Consider the following 15,745-nt stretch of genomic DNA (forward strand, 5'->3'; position numbering starts at 1 on the left):
TAAGCATATAGAACAGAAAATCCAATTACGTTTGGTACATATATGACGCCACACTCCGCATTGGTTTCACTACGCTGGCTTATCCAGGTCAAAAACACAGCCAGTATTTTGAAAGTGGGACACTTTTGACGGGCTCGTACCGATCTAGGTTTTCATTGGCTTATCACAAGTATAGAATTCCACAACAAGAGATCACGTGAGATTTTGCAATTTTTGAACAAAACATATTTATATCCATAGAGGTATGGTACAACGCCTTTCCAGGGGTCGATGAATGGGGGATTTGCCTGGAAATTTTGACAGTGGCCTTACATGTAAGGGGGTGTTACTAATTACGTAATGCTTTAGGGGTAGAGGGGTACTGTGTTTGATTTACGTAACATTTTTCAAGACTATATGTTATTTTTATTCATTACTTAGACATAAAAAGGTGTTTTTTGGAAATGCGCAGGCAGTCTAGGATCGATCCCCATCGGCGGGTATACAAAAAGACCATGGTATATGATATCCTGTCTGTGGGATGGTACATATAAACGATCCCTTGCTAAAAAAAAATGTAGCGGGTTTCCAAGGCGCGCGTGCAGTGATTTCAGCGGGGTTGGGGTTATAGTTATAGTTTATATGGGGCCATGCTCCCCCCAAAAATACATTTAAAAAACAAATTAAGCTTGGGCAAGTAAGGGTTTCGACCTCCAATACCCTCCCCCTGCACATGCACCCAATTCCTCTCTAAGATTCCAACAGCAGATGGAAGGAAGGATAGGATATGTTTTATTTAACGATGCACTCAACACATTTTATTTACGGTTGTATGGGGTCGGATGATTATTAAATCAATATACTTTATCTTTGATGTCGTTAAACAATCCCCCCCCCCCCCCCCAACTTTACTCTTTCCAAACGAAATAATATTTATTTGAATTTGTCGATTTTAACACGTAAAATTAAGAAGTGAAAACGTTCATTGTCTACTTTAGTATATTTTATTTTAAAAATATATACATAATTAATGTGTTACTAGTATACAAACTAAACTTTGAAAGTTCTACTAACACTTTATAAAATATCAATTCTGAAATAGAAAGGTACGACTGTCGATAATACGTTGTCAAGATCAAACCGGTTTTAACTAAAGACTCACTACCGTATCCTCAACCGAACGTTCTTCGTACAGCGCAAGATTTCTCTTAATTTTTTTAGACTAACCCTACAATTTGAAATCGGCAAACGCACGTGTTAACTGAAACTGACAACAGGCTGTCGTTTGTGCTTTGCCGAGCTATGGCGGTACAGGCGACGAATCGAGCGTATACATTATGTCATCATGCAATAGCTGAAACAAGATATATCTCCGTTCATAGCAAACACACACGAGTTTTTTAAAAGTGCATTTGAGCTTGTATTTCATATTTGTACATGATGTTATAATATGGAAACCAGAGAATGTAACTTTAAAATGTCTTCATTAATAATTTACAAAGTAATGCATTTGGATTGTTTAATATTTTAGTTCAGATAATAAATATGTGGGTGCACACATACTTTTAAGCAATGGTTTCAAAGTCCTTTATTAAAACTTTCATCATGATTATTTAGAAGTTATAAAACAAAGGAATATAATAGTATTAACTTTTTCAATGTTTCAGAACTACATGTAATCTTCCATGTTCTTGTAAAGCTTTTGTTGTTGGTGTTCTAATGTAGGTAATAAATAAAGATGAGCAGTTCATATGAAACTTTTTATTTTTGCGTTTTCTGTGATGTATACAGTAACAAATAACATATCTTGAGTTCAGATAATATATGAAGAGTTCAGGCGCAAAACGCGATATAAACCATTTTCTTTCTAGTTTTTAATTAAAGCTATTATTGTATGTCAGTAAGGGCTAATCGTAGGCCCGCTGATTTGCTGCAAAACGTGATTGATCCTTGTGAAATTGTATTGGGTAAATCCCGGGGGTTTTTTTGGTGGGTTTTTTTTTTTTTTTTTTTTCATCAAAACGCGATTATACGCTAATTAAAAAACCCATTTTTACTGAAAATGAAAAATGGATAGGCCCGATATCGCGTTTTGTGCCTGAACACTTCATATATATTCTAGTATAATGCACCATATTTCTGAGCTGGTCAAATCGAGGTTTACTGATAAATTTAGCTTTATCATGATGTAACCGTGCGTACTTGATATTCCCACGACCACAACTACCCCCTGGTGAGCCAAAAGCTATCTAATATGGTCAACATCATCGGTGTTGCTGTTCAGTGAGTGTAGTTTGTTTGACTCCCACTCTAGGCCAGGTGTCACTATAACCAAGTTTTACATCAAACAGCCACAGTTGAAAACGTGCCAAGGTATTACACACAATAAGCTCATAGAAACGATTTGTGAAGTGGGGTGGGGGAGATCAAATGTACATTTCGTTGGTAAAGACAAACCAGTTAATGTTTTGAGCCTCGAATGAGGGGGAGGCACATGCCGTCGATTTGTACGGGTCTGTAGAGTAATGTAATAGTTCTTTAGTTATTTCTCCGGACCGCGTCTCCTTTGCCGTCGCAGAGTGAAGGACCAGAACCTCATTCTACGTCACCAATAGTAGTATGAAATGCAGGAGCAAGACTGCTAAACCATTGCTTCCTGGGTTACAATTAAATTGCACGTTGGGATTTTTGTGGGCGTCGTTAACGTGATATAGAATTTTCATTTTATAACTTATAAAATTTCATTTTATATCACGTTATGGACGACCACAACATAATATATAATGGTCATAGTCATATGATTAACGTGCACATTGACATATATTGAAGATCATGATATAGGCAACCATACTATTATATCCGACCGGTTTATGGTGTTTGTCATTTCAACATATTTATGTTGTATTAATAATAACATTAATAAAGAACATATATTATTAGTGCGTTCGTGTATGTCCAAATATATATTTTTTAAATCGAGTATTATAACTCCCGTCTAAAAACAGGATTTCATAATAGTAAATATGTTGTGTCAGATTCTCCGTGTGCTTAAAATTCAATCCATCTACGTTACATGTCGGTAATTTTTAGAGTCATTTTAGCATGTGAATTTAAAAACAAAAAAGGACCATCTACGTTACATGTCGGTAATTTTTTAGTCATTTTAGCATGTGAATTTAAAAACAAAAAAAGACTACAACGTATTGTAATAATATCTTAAATGGCTCCCCATAATCTAATTTAGGTGGGGCAATTAATCACTCCCTTCAATTTGTTTTTCACGATGTTTGTTTCGTTTTTGGTTTGTTTTTGTTTGTTTATCGTTCACAGTATGATAGGCCTACTGAATTCCCATTTTACATTGAACAATTAATAGTAGCTGTAATAAACTGAGAATTGTTTTTTTTTTATCCCACAATGGTTCACAGCAATATACAGTGTTACTGTCATCTGCTAATGGAAATTCAAAGTAATAATACTAATGGAAAGAAATACAGTAAGGGGACACGTGTGGCCGAATTGTTTTCTTAAACGCAGTAAGTGTAGTCTATAGTTAGTATAGTTACACGCGTTTTAAATTAAAAAAGAAAATGGGCTTCTGTAAATTAAGCCCTAAATATTTGAGACCAGATTTACTTCACTATTAGAGTAGTTATGCCTGTATAAAATACAGAGATGAAAAGGGGGATTGAAAGTCGCTGAAACAGTTAACTTCCTGGTAGCAGTCGGTACTTGCTCTTATTATTTAAGTGTCCGAACTTCCCTTATTTCTTTCCATAAGAATATAAGTATATTGCATCAGATTATCTGCTGACTCTCATCACGTGTTTTTGAAGTGTGCAGGTGGGTGGGAATCCCATTTGTTCACAATGTGATACTGAATTCCCATTTTATTGAGGCAAATTATATACTAGTATACAGCTTTCAGTGTAGTAGGGCATTCATATGTACATGTATGTCCAAATTCGGAAACTGTGTATAGTGGTTGCTACACAGTGTTAGACAATGGTTCACTGCAATGTAGGCTATATGACAGTTTGTTCATCTGTCATTTTGCCAACGGGAATTCAGATTATGCATGTACCTTTATGTGAGATTATGCACGTACTTTCATAGTCCGTCCCATACATCAAATCGAGTTAACTTCTGGAATATACATGGCAAGATTCTATGCAGGCCCCATTTCCCTTTAGGTCCCAAACCTTTAAGCTAACTCTTTTTTTATTGCCAACGCTATAGGCCTACGATGTACATAAAAGCCAATTTTTTTCTTGTGCCCACCCCACACTGTGGCGTATGCGTACACCCATTCACATATCGTTCCTGTGTGCCTGCCTGCTTCCATTGTCGATCTGCAATACACCTAGACATTAATTAAGAACCACCTGAATTCTATTGCAACCAAAAATGCGCCGACGGAGTTTAAACCTCAGTAAACATAATAATTCTGTATCTACTGGGTATTTTTCGATGTGAATTAAAATTAATAACATAGGCCTATAGGAACTGTTCTTGTGAAGAAGAAAATAGGTGCATGGTCCTAATAATTTAAATCCTTCTTAAGTTCACATAATTCTAACTGATCGTCTAATCAAAAGTTGATCGGTTGGTGCAGGTCGATTATAACTGATGATCGATGATGAAACTGTAACCGATTCCCAACACTGTTCAGAATAATTCTGTATTGTGCCAGATTATCTGTATGTTTTTAAACTATTGTTACCTCATGTGGAGTAAGGCAGATTTTGAGGCAGAAAAAAACACCATCGAACCAACCAACAGAACCGTAGGAACGGTAGGCCTATTAGAAGTGGGGGCAGTCTCTATTTGGAGATGGATACAGTCTAGTAGAGACGCACAAGTCAGATCTTTATATAAGAGTAGAAAAACAAAATAAAAAGCGTACATTTTCGTCCTCATTTGGGTGGCATAGACACCCCCCCCCCCTTCCCGATCCCCCTTCGGTTCCTACGAGCCTGAAACACACACACACACACACACACACACACACACCATTGAGGCGCGGTTATTTATTTATTTATTTATTTATATTTTTATAATGTAAAAATGAATTCCCATTTTAAATGGCCAAACTGTAATTTATATGCATTAACGGTGCAATATATAGAACAATATTGTGTGTAGGCCTATTAGCCCGCGCATTTACATGGGCGGATCCAGGAAATATTTTTAGGGGGGGACCAAAAAAGAAGGGCACATTGACTCGTCAAAAGGGCACCTTACTACAAGTTTTGATATTTACAATTAATATGAATTCCTACAGTTCTACGTCATAATATACTAGTAAACTGGCGTCACTCGCGTTAGAACCTCAATGGGGCCCCATTGAGACTCAATAACACAGACACATCTGCAAGCTTGCGCATGTACACGAAAATCTTGATTTCATTTATCTACAATATAATTATTGTTTACTTAAAAAAAAAAAAATTCTACAAACAAAAAGGGCACTTGGACATTTTGAGGGCACTTGAACAATTTTTTGGGGGGACGCGTCCCCCTGGTCCCCCCCCCCCTTGGATCCGCCCATGATTTATGTTCAATAACAAAATAAGAAGCCGTGCTCAAACGTTATACGTCATCCGCTCTACAGTATTGTGGGGCTTCATTTGATCCAGATTACAGTGAATCATCGGCATGTAGTGACCATGTACCCGACCTTCGGTCTATTTCTTTGTTTTGTAACGGGAATTAAAAATAATAAGTTCAATGCGTCAGCTTCTCGCGCGTTCAAAGCAGCAAAATAATATATTACATTACATTACGTGTCGGCATTTAATGCCAGCATAAAAACCCAAATATATATATATATATATATATATCACTTTTTTTTTTCTCCATTTAAATTCCCCCCCCCCCCCCCCCCCGTTTAAATTCCATACTCAACCCACAAAGGCTGAACCTCTAGAATGTACAAGACTATCGGGAATTCAGGTTAAATGCGTCAGCTATTCCATGTAACACATTACCTGACCGTCGGAGGAAAATTACCTTGAAAAAGAGATAAATTTAGTGCATGTGACAATCATGTTGGCTGCGTGACGTCATTGTATACCTAAGAATGATCTGAATGTTAACGACACTGCAGCAGTGACAAAGTTAAGTTTGTTTTGTTTCACGACAACACTAGAGCACATTGATTTATTAATCATCGGCTATTGGACGTAAAACATTTGGTAATTCTGATATATAGTTTCAGAGAGGAAACTCGCTACATTTTTCCATTAACAACAAGGGATATTTTATCTGCACCATCCCACAGACAGGATAGCACATGCCACGGCCTTTGATATAATGTCATGATGCAATAGCTGAAACGAGATATAGCCCAATGGGCCCATCGGCGGGGGGTCGATCCTAGACCGACCGAGCATCAGCGAGCGTTTTACCACTGGGCTACGTCCCAACACCCTGATCGATAAATAGTCTCGCGATTATTGGATGTCCAACTTTCTAGCAACAAGCAGCTTAGGGTGTGGCGAGAGACACAGGGGCGTAGGCTATGGGGTTCGTGGGGACCCTCCCCCCCCCCCCCCCCCCGAAGCAAATGGTCAGCTTTCAGAACTAAAACATTCAGGTTTATGCATATGGAGCTTCTGGTGTGTGTGTGTCTGAGTCTGTGTGTGTTTGTGTCTGTGTCTGCGTGTGTGCCTGTGTCTGTGTCTGCGTGTGTGCCTGTGTCTGTTTGTGTCTGTCTGTGTCTGTCTATGTATCTCTGTGTGTGTCTGCCTTGTCTCTGCCTTGTCTCTGTCTCTCTCTCTGTCTGTCTCTCTGTGTGTGTGTGTGTGTGTGTGTATATAGAGAGAGATGTAGAGAGAAAAGTAAACACGTGTATAATGGAAATATACTGTACAAAAAAAGAAACTTCCGATTTGTACATATAGTATTTGTTGTGTTAAAGAATTCATTGTGTAATGAAATTATATAGGTAGTATTAGCCTTGAGCTGTATTATCAGGATTCATGAATTTTATCGATTATTTTTGCACTGTTAATCGTCGACAACGTGAAATTCAATTGGTTCGACATGTTTTATGTAGTATTCGGTCAATTTATTTTACTTGTCTTACTGACAGTGTTGTCAAGTGAACGAAAACGCTTTAAAATTTGTAAAAAAATTAACGTTTTTTACATTGTAGCATTTTTAGTATGCCAAGAATACCCAATAATTTACGCGAACGGGCGATTGGCATGCTTGATGCTGGCATGTCGACAGAAGACGTTGCAAGGCATGTTGGGAGTTTTAGGGACGGTCTATAAATATCGATGTGCTTCACAATCCGAACAATGTTCGGAAGGGGGGGGGGGGGAGGGGGTAAAAGCCATGTTCGGATTGCTTTTCAGGTAAAACATCGGTCCATCGAAGGTCAATGTTTCGTACACATTATATCAATGTTTTTATGTTAGGATTAGGGGAGGGGGTCAAACCCAATCCTAACATTGTTAGGATTATGAAAACCATTGACATTTATGGACCGTCCCTTAGTCGAGCGATACGAAATCTTCGCGTAAGATTTCGAACGACAGGAAGCACCAACGACTTGCCACGTCGTGGACGTCCGCGTGTTACAACGCGTGGTCAAGACTGCTATATCATGAACACGCATTTGCGCAATCGATTCCAAACTGCCACTGCTACTGCTGCTAACACACCTGGGCTTCATAATAACCGAATCAGTGGGCAAACTGTTCGTAATCGTCTGCGGGAGAACGGTTTACATGCACGACGTCCTTACGTCGGATGCGTTTTAACGCAACGTCATAATCTAAATCGTCTTAATTGGGCACGTGTACACACTCGTTGGATACGGCGACGCTGGAATACCGTTCTTTTTTCGGATGAATCCAGATTTTCTTTACAACGTGGTGATGGCAGGGTGCGCATCTACCGTAGGAGAAATGAACGCTATGCTGACTGTTGTGTTCTTGAACGAGATCGTTTCGGGGGTGGGGGTTGTGTCATGGTCTGGGCAGCCATTGCCCATGGTTATCGTTCACCACTAGTCGTCATTGATGGCAATTTAAATGCTCAACGTTACCGCGATGACATTCTCGCTCATCACGTCATTCCTCTGTTCCATAACAACGCCAACATCTCGATTTTTCAGCATGATAATGCCACCTCTCATACAGCTAGAGACACTGTAAATTTTCTTAGGACAAATAACACTGATTTCATTGATGACTGGCCCGCTAAAAGTCCTGATCTCAACCCCATCGAGCATGTCTGGGATAGTCTGGACAGACGATTGAGGTGTCGTCCCAACCCACCCGCTAACGTCAACGAACTTCGTCAAGCGCTCATTCAAGAATGGGACAATATTCCACAGGCAGAAATCAACACTTTAGTCAATTCTATGCGCCTGCGATGCACTGCAGTGGTCAATTCAAGAGGTGGTCATACCCGTTATTAAGTGGGTGGTTTTTTTTTAACCCCTACCACACTTGGTCAAAAGTTCTCCCAGTTTCTGTTAACCTATGGCCATGATTTTTTGCACCAAACGATACATCATGGAACACTCTTTAAACGCATATATAACAAATATTCCCCCGATTTGTTTTCATCAAGTTATGTTCAAGCAAAGTTAGCGGAAGTTTCTTATTTTGTTCAGTATATATCAGATATACCAAAATATACAATATGTATACCAATATGTGTTAAATGACTACGCTATAGATACGGAATGGTACCGTGATTTGCGAAGATGGTGCTACCAATCTAATCAATGCTATCTTGACACAATAACATTGTATATTTAATTCAGACAAAAGTCATAGATATGAGTATCAGCAGCTTGGCTATCACTACACTGTTCATGGCACCATGTTTCACACTTGTGACATTTTTAGTCCTCATTAGGTGGATCCTCATACTTTTCATAATACTCTCACAATTCCAATGTTTGGAGACAATTCTGCATTTAAAAAAAAAAAAAAAAAACATTTTCGACAGATACACGCTATACAACACTTTGCATGTCGGTTTCTTCAATGTTAATACTTTCATGGAATGGGCTAATCTACAAACAGGATAGTACATACCACAGCCTTTGTTACACCAGTTATGGAGCACTGTCTGTAAAGGGAAATAGCCCAATGGGCTCAACGATGGGAATCGTTTCTAGATCGATCACACCCACCATGTGGGCGCTCCACATACATGAATACATACAAATGGACATGAAAATGTCTGTATTTAGGCCTAGCATTGCCTATGTATATTTAAACTTAGGACAATGAGTACATTTGATTTGATCTCAACCACCCGATTTGATCTCGATCATTGGCATCAGTAGGACTTTTACGCGGTCGAGATGAGGTCAAATGTATACTTGCTATATAAACAAATGTTATAAAATTACAAATAAATATTTATTTATTTGTATCGTTTTATGACTGAAAGTTAATTGAACATCTTTTCTAAGATTAAAACCTACAACCATGGGTGATAGCATACCACAGTATAGTAAATATGAAACAGTTTTTTAAAGAAAATTTACATTATTCAGCTGCACATAATTATGGCTAAAAAGGTGGGCGTCTCTATCAGTCTGAAACTTCGTTTTTTCAGTTGAATGAGCATGTACAAACTACCAATCATATTGTTTTTAAAGCAGCAGTTTTGAATAATGATCCCCAATATATTCTCACCATATAATCCCTTCAAATTGTGGTCGTAATTAGGACTTGGTCGAGATATGGTCAGTTGGGGTTAGAAGTGAAATTTGAAAGTTGACGTTTTTTTATCAGTAAATCGCAAATTCAAACAATAAAAATGACGAAAAACAAAACAATAACAACTGTATGATCAACAGAATGAAAAGGATTGACAGAAATAATGTTCCACAGTTATTAATGGACCTTCCTGGAAATTGTCAAAATCGAGAATGACACCCCATGCACGTGTAAGGGGCAACTGCGTGATGCATGTGCAAACTATGGAATGTGTTTCGGTGTGTTGATAAACAAACCTGAACGTTCATTAATAGGGATGTCGGTGGTCTAATAGTTGATATTAATATTTCAGGTTCCCCTACTGTTTTTTAAGAGTATAGTTGATTTATTGATGACTTAATTGATCAATTAACATAGGCATACGGGCTCCCATTTTTGTAGGGGGCTGGGTTTTCCCCGAATTAAACGAAAATGGCCGAATCTGGATAACAACAGTTATTCATATTAGTATTACTACCAAACAGTTATATATGGTTGCAAACGAATCACTGCATATTTTTACATGGATTACAACTAATTTTGCGGGTAGAATGATGAACTGACTACGTGGTCAAAAGATACCAGGTTAGCACATTTTCCCCGAATATCTGTGTCATTTTTGCCCGAATTTGAGGTTTTATTATAACACTAGGGGGCAATCGCTTCCCCCCTGCACCTTGCCTCGTACGCTTATGTCAATTAATACGTTAATTGATTACTTACTAAACAGCTGTGAATAAAAGACACAAGACAATGACATATTTAAAAAAAACAAAAAACAAGCGTTATATAGTCAGACCATGGAAACTGTTGTATACAACCACAAAAAGAAAATAAATTAAAAAAAGAAAGAAAGAAAGAAAGAAAATAACACCACCATTACTGCATCGAATTATCAACACAAAACGAAGTCTAGAAATAAGTAATGCCGCCATCGAGGAAAAACCATGATAATTGTGTCAGGCCCATCCCTACATCACAATGAGGAACAGCACTTGCAGGGGTTAGGGATGGGAGAGGTAATAAATGAGCACCCCCCCCCCCAAAAAAAAACCCAAAAAAAAACCCACAACCAACCCCCCCCCCCAATTTTATTTTATTTTATATATAGTTGGCCAAATATATTTTAATGAAAGTACCCATCATGCATTGACACAAAAAGGCATCATAAGTACATATAGTAAATATATTTTGTAAAAGTTTTGAATATCACAAAATTGACTGTAAAAATCTTTTTAAAAAAATGATTTTCCCGAAGTCGTGACAAAAAACGGCGACATTTCAGTCAGGCGGCAAAATTGCAATTAAAAGTGCCATATATATCACAATTGTGAATACATACACTATTTCCCAGTCCTCATTACTTGTCTGTTTCGGTTTCAGCATGCATGCAAATATATGTGCCCCCCCCCCCACACACACACCTTCACAGTCACCTCCGCACTATTTTCCAGTTCTCATTACCTGTCGGTTTCAGTTTCAGATGTATTTAGATATTTCGACCATTATTATTATTTATTTTTTTCGTTAGAGGTTACCTCTATGGTCATACTACTTAGACATCAAGGAAATTATTCAGTACCGTGCAAAGTAAAGTTTGATGGCCTTGAATTACATCGAGGTATTTATTACACAATTACCGATATTTTTATGATCTATTACACACCGATGTCGAAACCGGAAAGATTTGGTGTGTCATCACCGCCGTCTTCCAGGTTTCGTTTTCCATTTCGGTTATCAACCGTGTCTTGTTGATATACATACAATGATACACACAACGATGACTTCATATCGGAAATACCTTTGTGCGTGCGATATGTGATCAGTGACCGACACCACGAATCAATAAATGGGGGCGGAGTGGTGGTCGTCAAGTACATTTGAAGGTTATAGTGTAGGGGCGGATATAGTATTTATTATGGTATGGAGATAAAACTCACAAAAGGGAGAATTTAAACTAGTGGAAGTAAAGAAACACTGAGAATATGTGTGTGCGTGCATTCGTGTGTAACAAACCCCAAATATTTATCACAAACCTCAAGTATTTGTTAAAAATATATGTATACACAAGTGCGAACCCAGGGTAGCGTAGGGAATTACGAAGTGCTAAAAAAAAATCTTGGGTTTATCAGAGGGCTATAATAAATAATTTATTGTGTGTATGTGTGTGTGTGTGTGTGTGTGGGGGGGGGGGGGATGTAATATATTGGTCGGCTTGGTATTTCAGCAGAAGATTGTTATATTATAACGTCTGCTAATATACGTTTGAATACTGTAGACCTACTGTGCTCTTTTCAAACATTGTACCCCTTCAATAAGATTTATTATGGTATGGGGTAAAGCTCACAAAAGGGACGCTTCCTTTATAAAAATGGAAGTCCCTTAAAACTGCAATCACCCTTTCTGAAACGCTGCACCTCTTCTCAGAGGGGCGGGACGTAGGCCAGTGGTAAAGCGCTCGCTTGATGCGCGGTCGGTGTGGGATTGATCCTTGTCGGTGGGCCCATTGGGCTATTTCTTGTTCCAGCCAGTGCACCACGACTGGTATATCAAAGGCTGTGGTATGTGCTATCCTGTCTGTGGGAAAGTGCATGTAAAAGTTTCCTTGCTGCATTAGGAAAGATGTAGCGGGTTTCCTCTGACGATTATGAGTCAGAATTACCAAATGTTTGACATCCAATAGCCGATGATTGATTAATTAACGTGCACTAGTGGTGTTGTTAAACAAAACAAACTTTTTCTTCTTCTCTTCGCAAGAAAAAAAAAGGATAAATACATCAGGCAAAAATCTCTGCAACCCTCATAGGACACCTTTTAAAAATCCAATGTTTGACGTGTGTATTAAGTAGGGGAGGAGGGTGGATGCAATATAGGCTCTTCGGCTAGCTGGATGTTTTCTGTGATAGACTGCCTCTACAACCCTTTTTTATTTTTTGCATAACCCGCCATGGTATTGTAAATGATGTCCTACAAGTGTAGTTATGTTGCTAACATATCTCCAATGCCTTATATATATATATATATATATATATATATATATATATATATACTCTTCAAAAGAAGAAACGCAAAACCACATTGTCGTAACATTTGGAGAATTGATTTAATTATTGAATGGTGAGTCCGATAATTACCAAATGTTGCAGGATTGTTCACAATTCACTCTAGTCCATTGTGAGTAAGTGATAGGACACACCACCAAGGTCAAGGTCATCTGGAGTCAATACCGGGTGTGGCCTCCGCGTGTGTTGACAACTGCCTGTCACCGCCTGCCCATTGAAGCAACCAGAGTACGGATGACGTCCCGGGGGATGGTGGCCCACTCGGCCTGCAAGGCTGCTGCCAGCTCGGGCAGGGTCTGGGGCTGTGGTTGTCGCTGTCGGAGGCGTCGGTCCAACTCGTCCCATAGATGCTCAATTGGGTTCAAATCCGGTGATGTCGATGGCCAAGGAAGGACATTAATGTTGTTGTTCTGTAGGAAAGCCGTTGTGAGACGTGCTGTGTGAGGCCTGGCGTTGTCATGTTGGAACACTGCATTGGCGTTGGCCATAACTGGAACGATGTGTGGCCGGAGGATCTGGTCAATGTAGCCCTGTGCATTCAGGTTGCCCTGCACGTGGACCAGGTCAGTTCTGCCAGTGTGTGAGATGGCTGCCCACACCATGACACTACCCCCGCCGAATCTGTCCACTTCCTGCACGCAGTTTGCCGCATAACGTTCACCACGACGCCTATACACGCGACATCTTCCATCATGACGTCGGAGCAGAAATCGGGACTCGTCACTGAACCACACCCGTCTCCATCGCATTTGAGGCCATTGTCGATGAATCTGGCACCACTGCAGTCGGAGTCGACGGTGTTGTGGTGTTAAGATGACACCTCGAACTGGACGTCTGGCACGAATTCCTACCTCACGTAGGCGGTTCCGTACGGTCTGGTCGGATATCCTGCGCAAACCTGGTATTGCTGTGGCTGTGGAGGTGGCAGTAGTCAATCGTTCCCGAAGGTGGCGTACCCGGATGTAGCGGTCCTGCCCGGGGGTAGTGACCCGTGGTCGACCGGATCTAGGGAGGTCACGTGTTGATCCATGTTGCTGGTAACGGTCCCACAGTCTGGAGATGGTGCTTGGGGACACATGGAATGCCCTGGCAACGGCCGTTCTGGATTCGCCTGCGTCTAGTCGGCCGATGGCATTGTTTCTCTGCGGTTCACTGAGACGTGGCATGTCCTGGATTGTCAACTGTCGGCCAGATACAGAGGCCAGGCAAGCGAACACCCTGCACTTTTATACTGTCGGTGTTCATGTTGCACGTGCAGACAACGCACGTGCAGTGGTGACATGGTTTGCACGTGGCTGCGTTTTTGCGAATATTCACATTTTGGAACTTTATTGTACAGTAGCTGCGTTTTATCGAATGTAACCGTGGGAATGTGTTTGGGACATGCAATGACCTTATATTCACAAAGCATGAACCGGTAGGAAACATAAAATCGGAGTTATAACCCATTTGTACCCTTTTGCGTTTCTTTTTTTGAAGAGTATATATACATATATAGTAGTCGTTTTCGAGTTGAAAGACGCTATTTTATAGAGTGCTCAACCGTGTGGGAGCCAGATATATCGTTAAAAAGTGTATGTTTTTTCTCTACATGACAGGCTTGTTTCGTGAGAGAGTTGAATTGCTCTCACTCATCAGATGTAGATTTAATTACACCGTCAACGGAAAGCTGATGACGTAATGGACTATGTGACGTCGAGGTTACGTCACTATGCAGGTCTATAGGTGATGTGTGGTATGCGCACAGAAGGTATTTGCGTCTGTGTCGACATGCTGATACGAGTTCATTCTTGGAGAGTGTGCTGGTTTCAGGTTTATACATTATGAACAGTTTTTCCTTCAGGCAGAGGTTACATCTTTTGCTCGCTGGAGAGTATGATTTTGCTTTGGATAAAATTTTCCACTTAATGGTGTATGGGGTGAATCTATCCTTCAGTGTCCAAATGTACTGACTTAGCGCTGTTGCGTTCTTCTGTGTTGCGTTCTTCTGTGTTGCGTTTTGAAAACTGCTCGTGTGCGCGGTATATATCTCGTCTTAAATGTGTTCTCGGTCAAACCAACGTATGTTTCTTGCTTGTTGTTATCGAGTGTATTAACGGTAGTTTGATATATTACTCCTTTCTGCAAGCATTTGCCCTCAAGTGGACATTCAGCTCTTCGTCTACAGTTGCATTCTCTGGGGGGAACGGCGTCTTTGTCTCTGTGTTGTTGAAGTAGAGTTTTGTTATGCGCTGAAATTATTTTCCCAACATTAGGCACGCAGCTATAGCTAATTTTAACGGTGTTTCGATTTATAATTTTGTGGAGGGGGTTGCTTTTGGGAAAGCACTCATCGAGTAATCTGAGGAACTGGTGACCTACGTTGGCTTTCACGTTGGAGCTATATGGTGGGTTGTACCAGGTGATGTTTCTATTGCGATTGTTTCTGCGTCTGTTGTTTTCTGCTGTTGGGGTGTATTTGAGGTTATAGTTAAATGTATGTATATATATTTTGCAACTAAAATGTATTTACATCCCATGCATATTCATTTTTAAAATGCAGAATTTGTCATTAATACATTTCAAAGCATTTAACAGAAACATTAAAAAAAACAAAAAACATTTTAATGAAACAATTTAAAACTAAACATAAACGTAAAACGTTTTTTTTTTTACTGGACACATTAAAGTCATTTCACTATTGGGGTAACAAAGTGTCTACTTATTCAAGCTTCTTAACTCTTCAAGCTTCAGGTATAGTGACTCTTTTTTCTTCTTTTTTTTAGCAATCGGTATTTATGGCATTAACTTCAGTGTAGTCTAATGTGAAAATATAGAGAATCTTTTTGTAATTTAATAGGATGGAATAGCACTCAAAGAGTCATTTTAAAACACTTAGTGTTGATAAAAATTGAAGATAGCACTGTGACATTAAGTGTTTAATGCAATCATGGGTGGACTATACTTTCTTAACCTTTGCACACACCACTG

This window comes from Gigantopelta aegis, chromosome 4, assembly GCF_016097555.1.
Source record: "Gigantopelta aegis isolate Gae_Host chromosome 4, Gae_host_genome, whole genome shotgun sequence".
In the NCBI taxonomy this organism is placed as follows: Eukaryota; Metazoa; Mollusca; class Gastropoda; order Neomphalida; family Peltospiridae; genus Gigantopelta; species Gigantopelta aegis.